General features: G+C 42.8%; 1 protein-coding gene across 1 annotated transcript in view; it reads left to right on the forward strand.

The window, feature by feature from the left end:
* COL22A1 (collagen type XXII alpha 1 chain) overlaps nucleotides 1–12,085 on the forward strand; it is a 240,357-nt gene that overhangs the window by 76,355 nt on the left and 151,917 nt on the right. The gene's annotated exons all lie outside the window — the stretch shown is intronic.

Consider the following 12,085-nt stretch of genomic DNA (forward strand, 5'->3'; position numbering starts at 1 on the left):
TGAAGAACAGCAGAAATTGCATTATGGGTGGAACCACAGACTGACCTCAGCCTCTAACACTCTTCCCCATCTCGGAAACCTCCATGCACAAATGAGCCAAATGCCAGTGTATTTATGACCTCTGTGTTTTTCTGTAGCTCTATAAAGGATGTTTGGGCATTTTACGATAGAGGCACTGGTTGTAAAACTAGTACCCTACAATTATAGACTGCAGTGGCTGGGTTTCATGTCAGCATGTCTCCAATGTCCTGTGGTTTGCAGCACAGGGTTCGCATTCCATAGATGCCGGTGACTCACCAGCTAATTATAATATCCCTGGGACTATTTATATTTGCCCACTAAAAGACGTGGTAGCAGGAGGAAATTGGAGTGTCCAGGCTGTTGAACCTGCAGAACGAGCACATTAGACCGATGTCCTCCGGGGGACAAAAGAGTTTTTGTGGTGCCTCTGTGATGGGCATTTTGCCCTCCCTTTGCACTTGGCAGTCTGTATTTTCCCTCTCATAGTCTCCTCGGGAAACCCCTGAGAGGCAAGGGGAAAATCCATGAATAGCTGTAGAGATTTGTAACGGATCACTGTCTTCAGACAGCAGATGCACAGACCTGGTGGTCACCAGCAAAGACTGTGCATATGCAGTGGTGGTGAAGCTGGCTATTCGTGTGGACACCAGTTACTCTCGTCTCCATCCTCAGTGTTATACCCAGATAGGCAGGACTTCATGCAGCTATGATGCTTATGGGAGAGGGGGCAGAAGAATGAAGCTTTGCTGTGCCATGGCACAGGCACTTTGCTGTCATGTCTTTCAGTGACTGTCACTAGGCAATGACAATGGGGATAGGTCTAAGGGCTTCTTATTTCCTCCTCCTCCCTCCCACTTGTCCTAGGAAATCCCCCATACAAAATTTAATAAGAGTAATTAGCACTGACTTATGTGCTGATGTTCTCCATTCTCTAAGGATCTGGAGAGCTGAATTTGAAACAAGGTTCCTGAGACACATAAACCCTATGGCTGATCTATATCCATAAGAAGTAAATAGGGAAAATATCAGCTGACCTGTAGTTCCAAGAGTCATTTCAGTCTCCTGTGAGCTGAAGAAAATTACTGGACTTGTGCTGTGGGGCGGATTTGTCCTCTGGGCTGATAAGTGGGATATCTTCAGTGCAGATGACCTTACAAGTCCCTTTTAGCTTTGCTTTCTAGGAGTCTACGTACTGTGCAATAGCTAATCTCAACATTATAGCCTAGATCACTGCACTTAAAAGATCTTTGAAGTTTTTCAGAGGTTGCCGAATGATTCACCTGTGTTCAAGGACATTTTAATACGCAGTAGCTCCAGGAAAACCAGGTCAAGCAGTCATCTGTGACTTCTAAGTGTAGCCACTGTGGCCCTATGGGCTAGCTCTAACCTGTGCATTACATGTGCACCGCGGCATGCCTGCTGTCCAGATCCCCCAGTTTTCCAGCATGGGGACCTGCAGTGGTTTCTTTTGGATTTATGTACCAAGGAATTTCATTTCTAGAGAAACTAAAGGATTGGGAAGTGGAAGTGTACAGTCAGCCCAACAGGTTGTAGGGTACCACCAAAATGTGCCTCTGAATTAGGAGCCTGGAAACACTCAAGCATCCTGCAGAGTACACATAACCATGCTGTCACCAACAGAGCCAGGTTGAGGAGTTCCTTGAATGAAACCTCCATGTTTTAAATTAATCTTTCTCCTAGTATGGTCAGAGATGCAGGTATTACCCAACATCGTGGTTTTCAGTGGACTTCTGGCACTGTGAATGACCTGACCATCACTAGGCATCAGATCTGTGTTGAGGCAGGTAGCCTGGCTGAGCTGCTCAATGACAGCATGAAACATGGAGAATGAAATTACTTTAGAGTCTGCTACTGCAGGAAGAAAACTGGTAACAGCTGAGTGGTTCCTGTGAAAGACTTTCCCAGGAGTGACAAATTCTGACTTCTGCATTCACATAAAGGACTTAATAAGGGTTAACCATGCACAGGAATGTGCAGATGAAGTATTCAGATCTACCTGCTTATTAAAAAACATAAAAATAAATCTATGCCTAAAGGCTTTTTTTTTTTTTTGCAGCTAGTAGTAGTTGCTTTCTGCAAGAAGTTAAACAAGACAGGATTTTTTCTTATTGTCGTGGTTTTACCCCAGCCGGCAGCTGAGTACCACGCAGCCGCTCGTTCACTCCCCCCCGTCGGGATGGGGAAGAGAATCGGAAGAGTTAAAGTGAGAAAACTCGTGGGTTGAGATAAAGACAGTTTAATAGGTAAAGCAAAAGCCGCGTGCACAAGCAAAGCAAAGCAAGGAATTCATTCACCACTTCCCATGGGCAGGCAGGGGTTCAGCCATCTCCAGGAAAGCAGGGTTCCATTACGCGTAATGGTTACTTGGGAAGACAAACGCCATTGCTCCGAACGCCGCCGCCCCCCCCTCCTCTTCCTCCAAGCTCCTTATAAACTGAGCATGACGTCATATAGTATGGAATACCCCTTTGGTCAGTTTGGGTCACCTGTCCTGTCTGTGTCTCCTCCCAACTCCTTGTCCACCCCCAGCCATCCCGCTGGCAGGGCAGTGCAAGAAGCAGAAAAGGCCTTGGCCTCGTGTAAACACTGCTCAACAATAAGTCCATAGAACAAAAACATCTCTATATTATCAATGCTGTCTCCAGCACAAATCCAAAACGTATCCCCACACTAGCTACTATGAAGAAAAATCAATCCTCTCAGCTGAAACCAGGACACTTATTCCAGTGCATTCAAGGTTGATGAAAAGGAAATAAATTCAATTTTTGACTATTTGTAGCCCAAGAAGCAACCAGTCCTTTGGCTATAAAAATACTAATAGATTGGCTAGCTATGAGGTACTTCCAGATATTTCTTGGTCCAAATATTTTAAATTAATTCTACTTCAGAAAGAGATTGCTGCACAAGAGAGGCCTGGAGAAACCATACTGTAGATTTTGCATCAGTGCATGCTTTTTGGCCATTGTACACACATGATGGGAAGAAGGCACATATGCAATTTCAATAAACTCTTCCTTACACTTGGAGTTAAATCAGTCTCTCCAATGTGAGTGGTCCCTGATGACAACTGTGGCCAGGTTTTGGTGTACCTGTAGGTCTAAACTGTTTGGTACTGATCATCTAGCATAAAGCAACCGCCACAGTTTCTTAGAGAGCAATCCCTACCTGCTTTCATATTAGGTCTTACTTATGGCACCTGAAATTAATGGGAATATTTTTATTTTCATGAATAACATCTTGATGGGGTTTTCCTAGCAAGTTATGTCTTCTTATGGTGTTTTTCCTCAAATACTACCTTTTCTTACCCTAAAAATAATACTAGTCTCTTGTACAAGCAAGCAATAAGAATTGTTGCCAGTTATGTTGAGTTCATCAGTCCTGACACCCTGCTCTCATGAGCACTTATCTGCTGTCATTTTTCTCAGCTATATGCATAGAGTCCTCTTGGGTGCTAGCAACAAAACCTTTATTCAAAGAAGTGTAGAGTCCTCCCCTTCCCACTGGTATCCCAAGTGATGAGTTTGCAGTTATGCCATTTTGTGGCATTCCAGAGGAACACAGAGCACCTTAGGGCCCAAGGAACTCAAAAGAGAACTTCAAAATACAGGAACTAATTAAAATTAGAACCTAAAACAAATAGTCCTGGTAAGTTCAGCTGGTGCAAGCCTATCTGGCATACAAGGACATCAAAGGAATAATGAACCTCTGTTTAATCTTGTAAATCACTGGAGCAGGAAAGGAGCTGAAAGAGGGCCCGTGGCACTAAGCCAGATGTCCATCATTGAGAAAATGGAGAATGACTTCAACACAGAAAAGCCTTCAGTAATGAGGCAAAAAGTTTAGTGTCACAACCAGCTTCCAGTGTCATTCAATATGCCACTCGCAACTGTTTGAAAACTGAGAGGCAAACAGGTAAGAGTGGACTGATGTAGACAAACAGAACAATGCATCAAATAAAGTGGTGTGTTATTAACATGGGGTCAGGTGTTGAAAGGTGCTGCCTCAGAGGCAGCTGCTGTAGACGTGTATTTATTTCCTGTTTTTACAACAGGCTGGGACTTAGATTACAACAGCCCTTTCCACCAGGTGGGATCACTATAACTGTGTATTCATTTATTTGCTTGTGGTTTTGACCTCTCTCTCTTTCTCTTGTGGTGCCTCTTTCGACTAATTCTCCTACTGGTTTTATATCCTTTTTATCTTTCCTGTGGAAGGGTACCAAGTGCTGTATCTGTCCCCTCTGTTTTTGACTGAAGCTTTAGGCTGATGTTTCTGAAACAGTGTGGCCCATAGTTCAACCCAGTGACCACCTCCTCACCTGCATCCCTGCCTCCCAATGCTTTCTTCTTTTTGGGGTATAGGTGTGTGATATACCTCAAGCAATGCTCCTGCTTCTGATTATCCCAAATGCGGATTGGTGCTTGAGCTGGGATCAAGCTGGTTTTGTGGTCTGCGCGGGACTCTTGTGGTGCTGCTTTGCAGGCACTAAGAAAAAGTAGAAATTGTGTCTCCCAAGTGTCGTGATGCAGAGGAAGCAAATCAGGATCAGTACACCAACAGCCTGAGCGGTGGCATCGTGTACTGGGGGTAAATCGGGTTTATTATTGTTATAAAACTGAGACCCTCTAAAGGGTCCTCTAAGCCACCTTACGGACTATCACCTAGAAGGTAGGGGCTTTCTGGAAGATACCTTCTTCATGATGGTGTAAGAGCTGTTCTGTGTGCTTCAACAAACCTCATTATTAGCTTAAGCTCTTAGCTGCTCTCCTCACTGAAGTCTGGTGGATCTGGTGAGAAAGAAGTCAGACCACCGTGAAGTGCTGCTTAAATCTCACCTGTAACATCTGTGCAAAGAAAGGGCAATTGGTTAATAGGAAGAACCTCTTTAAAACACTCTTGAGGCCCTTTAATCTATAGGCTTTGGAAAATTTTATAGTTCCAAAATTCCCTTGCAAGCTGCTTGTAAAATATATGATTTTTTTTTTCTTTTTAATGACTTGTGCAACCCCTTTACTCACCACACTACTTCATGCAGGGCTTGTGGGCAGCCAGTAAATCTCTCTGGTTTGTAGATGTAGCGCTTAATGCTTTGGGAATAAGTCAGATGATAACCACTGCTGGCTGATGATGCTGAATCAAACTGTTGAACTGAGAGTGCTAGATGTAGGGTGAATTATCGATGCAAAAAATAAGCTGCTGCTTTTTCTGTCTTTGCTGGACAGGCGAACTAGAGGGGAATAAAACAGTGCAAGGGGACAGAATTCCTATCCATTATAAGTCTTTGGAAATCACTTCTTTAGACAGATAGAGTTAAAAAAATTAATCCAGCAGAAGAGTTTCTTTCAAACACCTTTTTACAATCATTCACAACGAGACAGGTCTAAACAGTATCTGAGCTGCAGGACTCTGACCTTACCTGTTCTGTAGATGACCACAAGCAAACGACACCTGACCACAGCACCACAAGGATGCTGGAACAATGTGAAGATATAGTGTCCGGCTGCTTTGACATTGACCCCACTGTTGTCGTCATAGACATCTCACCAATCCAAGCAGCTGGTCATCAAGAAAGAGAAAAAAGGGCTTTCTGACTGCCTCCTGCCAGCATGCCAGAAAGACTAGGACATTGAAGGATGATAGCATCAGTGTGCACCTCACCCCCTCCTAAATTCTACATCTTGCGCCAAGTGGACCTATGGTTGGGGCAGTGATATACTGATATGGATGAAGGTAATTTTAATGTGGAGGAAGAGCCTTGGAGACAGAGATTTCAGCGAGCTTTTAAAAATATCCTTAATATCTGATGTTCTGTCAGCTCTTGCCAGGATTTCCTTTCCTGTGGAGGAACGAATGTCAGGAACAGCAAAAATGCTGTAACAGATGATGAATACTATAACAATAATAGCAACACATGTTGAATAAAGTAGTAGGTCTCCCCTTCAGGGTTTGGACATTTTTACTTCTATCCCAGCCCTGAACTGAGACATATTTTGGCTGTCCAGAAATAGCTGGTTTCAGCCTAGAGCATTGTGGAAGAGAATGATGCCAAAGTAGAAGAAAAATACGCACATCTACACTCTGACTTCAAGTAACTAGTTGGCAGACATAGCTGGTTAAATGCACTATTTAATTTTAGAATATAGCATAACATATTTTTTTCTGTTAAAGTATATATTAGCACAGAAAGAAACTAAGACAGGTAACAAAAATGAGGGCTCTTGATATTGGTAATAACCTTGAAGACCATATTGGAGGAATTGAAAGGGGTGTTCAGGATCTAGTAAGCATGCAGGCTCTTCCTTGTGAGCACAGGCTATCCATGAAAGCTAAACTTTCAAGACTGCAGAAATGTTAGGCAAGAAAATTGATAAGATCTTGTATTTGCTGAAAGACTCCCAGGTGACACTGTTCTTCCTAGGAATTTATACACTCCTCTAGTCTACCATAAAGTTTATTGCCATTGACCTCCCTCTAGTAAAAGTAACATATGCTGGTTTATCACAGGCAATACAGATTGCTATTTTCAGAAGTCTCAGAGAAACAGTAGCTGATGGCAACCTCCCTGACCTTGGCTATTGGTGATACTCCATCAATACATTGACAAGGCTGATAACTCAGCTGAGATTTTAAGCAAGACCAGAGTATGGACCATCTTCTGCAAAAGCTGCTTTGTTTTATATTAGTGCTTGTGGCTGGAAATCCACCATAATAAATATATTCTGGACACATCACCTGAGGCTCTGATGTCCAATGCCTTTCCCGATTCCTTTCTCACCTGCTTTCCACATTCTCCTCCAGGCAGTAGTCTCACCAGAAACTTTCACAGTTAGAAGTAGCCCAGTGGTTCCCCTGTGAGTGTTACCTTGGGCTCCTTGGGAATGCAAAGCAGGACACATTTCTCAGAAGGTTTCTTCAGGTTAAAGAAGATAATGGCTCTGTCCTACGTTGAGAAGACTTTCCAAATGTGCACACTGCTATATTTTCTGGCTATTAAAATTTATTTTTGTTGCTCTGGTTTTCTGGGTTTGGGTACTGTTTTAATTTTATGGGGTTTTTGCCCCTGACACAGGACAGGAAAATCTCAACATGCACACTAGCTGCCACCATGCTGTCCATATCATAGAATCATAGAGTCATAGAATGGTTAGGGTTGGAAGTGACCTTAAAGATCACCCAGTTCCAACCCCCCTGCCATGGGCAGGGACACCCTCCACTAGACCACGTTGCCCAAAGCCCCATCCAACCTGGCCTTGAACACTTCCAGGGATGGGGCATCCACAGCTTCTCTGGGCAACCTGTTCCAGTGCCTCACCACTCTTACAGATCCTTAATGGAGCCAGGCAGAAATCCAGCTCATACTGAAGGCAACCAGCCATGGCCCCTTTAGTCTGGTCTTGAAATATTTATCTTGAAACAAGTGTTATAAGCCACTGGACAAGTTCAGAGCTGTTCGATCATCCTTTGGCCACACTTTATGGTGTGGTTGGGTGCAGTGGGGTCATCTTTCCTGTAAAAGAGAATCTGGTTGCATATTACAGTTAGATCATGTAGAAATTGTCCAGTGCCAAGTTTTGACCATCTTGTCCCTGTAACAGGCAGATCTGGTATGTTTCTGATGCTGGAAAAATGAGCTGCTTCCTGTAAGGGAGTTATTACTCGCAAATAAAGAGGCATTTGGCTGATTTGATCAGCAGAGCAGTGCATAAGAAATTGTTTTTCAAGCCAAGTATGCTGTTAGGAATCTAAGCTTCTCTTTCAGGTCACTATTTTAATTTTAATGTTAATGGACTAGGGTGTGCTGCTTTTCAGGAGATGTAATCATGTTAGAGGGTTTTAGTGGCCCCATATTGTTATAGTAGCTATAATGAAGTAGGAGGCTTACGATCAAAGCGCATTATTCATCTTATTAATTGCCATGTTTATGGCATTACTGATTAAATAGTTTATAAGCCAATTGGGAAACCACACCTGCCCTGGTACACAAAAAACCACCATTTAAATCAAAGCAACTGAGAGCAGGAAAGTCCCACCCTTTCATCCTGTGCTCAGACGTGTGCAATGACTGCGTAACAGCAGCTTTCCCCTTACTAATTTAGGCAGGTATGTTCTTTCCCACTTCACTTGCGGAGAGGACCGGGAAGCTACTTGTAGGATCTCTTTTTCCCTATGGCACTGACAACGTGGTCCCTCCATCAACGGAGACCCCATATTTCTGCTGTCACTCCAGCCCAGAAATGCTGTATGACAGACTAAACAAGTGAGATATCTGGGGAAAGATCTAAGTGAGCTGTTGCCACTGCACTGTTAGCAGCCAGACAGTGCCAGGTGTAAATTCCTCTTCAAATGTTGGAGAAATGATTACAGCATCACCTGGGTTTTTTACGTGAACATTGTGGTTCAAGACTAAATTGAAAGCATCATGTTGTCTCCCTCAGAATTCCAATTCCAGTCCTAAAGTCAACAAGGTAACATACTCAAACCAAAGGGCTTCCAGGCACATGAAGTAGACAAATTAATAATAATAAAAAATATTATATTGTCCTTCAGCTGAAATAATCTTAGAAGTTACTTTAAAACACAAATTTATTTGGAAATTTCCCTATGTGTCTTTCCAGTCCCACCTGGGCAATCTGTCTTGACTAATTTCTTAGCTCAAATGGCAATATTTTGGGTTTACTTGTTTCTTCTCCCACTTAGAAATGGAATGGTATCTGTTTAAGGAAACTCTTACAGTGAATAGTAAGAATTGCAAACTTAAGATATTGCTGGTCTGAATTAAAAATCTGCAATCTTTATTCAATCCTGATGGCAAATGAGACAATGTAAATATAAGCTGTATGTGATTAATTAACGTTTTTTCCCCTCTTTTGCTTCATTCACTGCATAAAATGGATAGCATTCCCTATGAGCAGAATATATCTCACCCAACTTCAGCGGTCTGAAAATTGCTGTCTGTGTGGGCTCCCTTTCTGCTGAATGGAAGGAGGTAGGCACTGCCAAATAGTGATTCAGCCTGTCTGTAGATAGGTCCGAGACAGATGCAATGAGTCATCTTCCTAGAGACTCCTACATTTCTCTGCTGACCCACAAGGGAACCGAGGCAACATACATACATCAGATGTCTCCTTTTTAGACAGCTAAAATTAGGTGAGATGCATCTCATCCTCAGCACAGTTCTTTATTGTTTAGTGTATGGCCCGTTGCCACATTTTCTGTAATGCTGTTGAAATCCTTCAACAACCAAAGTGTCCATTACCTCCATGGGCTTTGGTTGGCAATGGAGTATCTAAGAGTGGAGTCCAGCTAGACCTTTATTAGGTAAGGTTTAGCATGCAACCTGAGCATCCTAAGCTCTGTTTATGTCAATGGAGAGAAACACACAGTTTTGGCGTCTGTTTTAGTAAGAGATTAATCTTTCCCTAGAAGTGCCTGTATTTGACTCTCTGTGCCTAACTGACTGAGAGTCTCTGTCATTACCCTGTCTAGGGAGCTGACATTGAGCCAGATGAACCCCATGTGAGGTGCTCTGTAAACATGAATTAAGTTGTTTCATAGCTCCCTCTAAAGACAGTGAAAGCAATATCTCAATTTGACACAGAACAAATTAATAGTGTGATTAAAACAAAACCATTTGCTGGTTTTGAGTGTGGACTCTGACACATCTAGGGCTTAACTTTCCCATAGACCTAGATGACATTTTTCAAAGAACAACCCTCATTCATTCTTTAATGAAAAATATATCAAGAAATTTGCAATTTGCCAATCCATAGCCTGAATAAGAAAAATTCTATTAAGATTTACCTGTGTGCTTTATTCAATCCTGAATGCAAATGAGATAGTCTAAGGTGTGAGCATGACGTATTTTCATTACTGCAAGTTCTACTTGCAAAATAGTTTTGATAACCTCGCATACGTTTCATGGTGTTATTTAGGCTCTCTAAACTGCATGTTGTTAGGAAATCTCAGAAAAAAAGAAGAGCTTGATTAAATCTGACTCAACTTGTTTCCATTGGAAAAGCAGGCTAGTGTGCACGCATTCACAGTTGCTCACGTTGTGAACGTCAGCTTGAGTTGTCAGAAAAAGATGAGAGTAAGTTTGGGTCTGAGTTAATGATGGGGAAACTTAGAAAGAAGTTCTTGTCACTGTGTCTTGCACTTGCGTAGTTTGAGCAATGGAGCTTGAGCTCCATGAGGTGAGCAATACTCCACAGCTTAAGGACTCTGGTGACTTAACATTACGATGTCACTTGGGCAGCATTTCAGCCTTCACCATGCACAGCTCAGCTGCTGTGAATGGTCCACAATTTCCCTTGCCAGTCAGTGTGGTTTCTTCTTACTCAACTGCCTTCCTCACATTTCTGTGGTTGGTGTAGATGAAGGACATGTACTGCATGGTGAAATGAGGGTTTATATGGACAGGTCATACTGTTTCTTATTTGATAGCCAGAAGGGAGCTCTCATGTTCTGGTAGGGTCTATTTGCTATGATTTATAGCTGCAATCGTGGCTGATTACAGTACGTCAGAAGGGTGTATCACTGGAGTTATTGCAGAGGTGATTATGAGGTGGAGCCATGAGGCCCTGGAGCATCTTAACTGCCTTATTTGCCCTCCTGAATGTCCGGTAATAGCTGAAAATAGAGTGGACAGGAGGGAAAAGCTGTTGACAGCCAGGAAAGTTACTGTAATAGAAAAGGCCTCAACGTGGCACCAGGCAACCATTTCTGTCTTTGCAAACAATTAAGATTATATTTCCTCAGAAAAAGCTATTTATTCTGAAAAAGCTCTATGATGGAATTTTTATGTTTTCTTTGCTGTCTGCTGTCACATCTTGATTTGCCTCAGGACTGGCCTGCACAGATTTTTTTTTTTTGCACGTATTTACTCCTTTAAATGTGAAGAACAATATCATTAGGTGGGTGCCTTTTCCTGTCGCAGCTGTTTTCAAGCCCTGCAGAGACTTTCAGCCTGGGGGTTGTGAAAGGTTCATGAGGGCAAGTAAGAACCCCAAGAATCTTAGGGCCTAAGTTCACCACACAAAAATGTTTATTTATCCAATAAAAGTTTTAGGAGCTCAATAACTGAATAAAGTTAAAAGCACTGCCATAGTTTAAAATCAATTTATCAAAATAAGCTAGTATAACATCACCATTCTGTGTGCTGGAATGACACCCACAGGAGTTAATTTGTGTAACTGTGCATGTGTGAAGGGGAGAAGAGGTTGGAATAGCCCAGTTAAAAGAAAAACACAGGTTCTCTGCTCAGTCACTCTCAACCTGGCTTTTGCAACGTCTTTACCTCTAACTCCACAGTGTGTCTGGTTCTGGGAGCGGCTGTTCGTTTGGATATGCATCCTGTGCAGCCAGTTTGGAGCTAAAAGGAGGATGGTTGCATCCACACAGTTCTGCACCTCCAGGAACTGGTGGCATACAGGAGCATGGCACAATTGTACCCCCACTGTCCCTGTCAGGGTTTAGCAGCTGGAACGTCATGTCATGAAATCCTGGGTTCGTTGTGGCTGGGACCATATTGACTCTGAAACTGCATAGACCCATGCGTGTGGTTTGTGCCTGAGCTAATAAGCCTTGTCAGAACAAAGTCAGAAGCTTTACACAAATGTCTGCACTCAAAACTAATAGCTCATGATAATGATTCTATGATTGGACTAAGTCGTATCGAAATTATATGAAGAGGGTGTGTAGTCAAGCGTCTTGCACTAGTGGTTTTCAGTAAAGATATTGGACCTATTACAGTGCATCCAGAGGAGGGCCATGAAGATTATCAGAGGGCTGGAGCACCTCTCCTATGAAGACAAGCTGAGAGAGTGGGGTTGTTCAGCATGGAGAAAATGAGGGTCCAAGAAGATCTTATTGTGGTCTTTCAGTATATAAAAGGGGTTTATAAGAAAGATGGAGAGACACTTTACCAAGACCTGTAGTGACAGGATGTCCTGGTTCTGGCAAGGATAGAGTTAATTTCCCAAGGAGCCAGGACAGGTGAGCCAAGCTGGCCGGGGGCTATTCCATACCATGTGACATCATGCTC

Source organism: Balearica regulorum, chromosome 2 (assembly GCF_011004875.1).
Source record: "Balearica regulorum gibbericeps isolate bBalReg1 chromosome 2, bBalReg1.pri, whole genome shotgun sequence".
Classification (NCBI taxonomy): Eukaryota; Metazoa; Chordata; class Aves; order Gruiformes; family Gruidae; genus Balearica; species Balearica regulorum.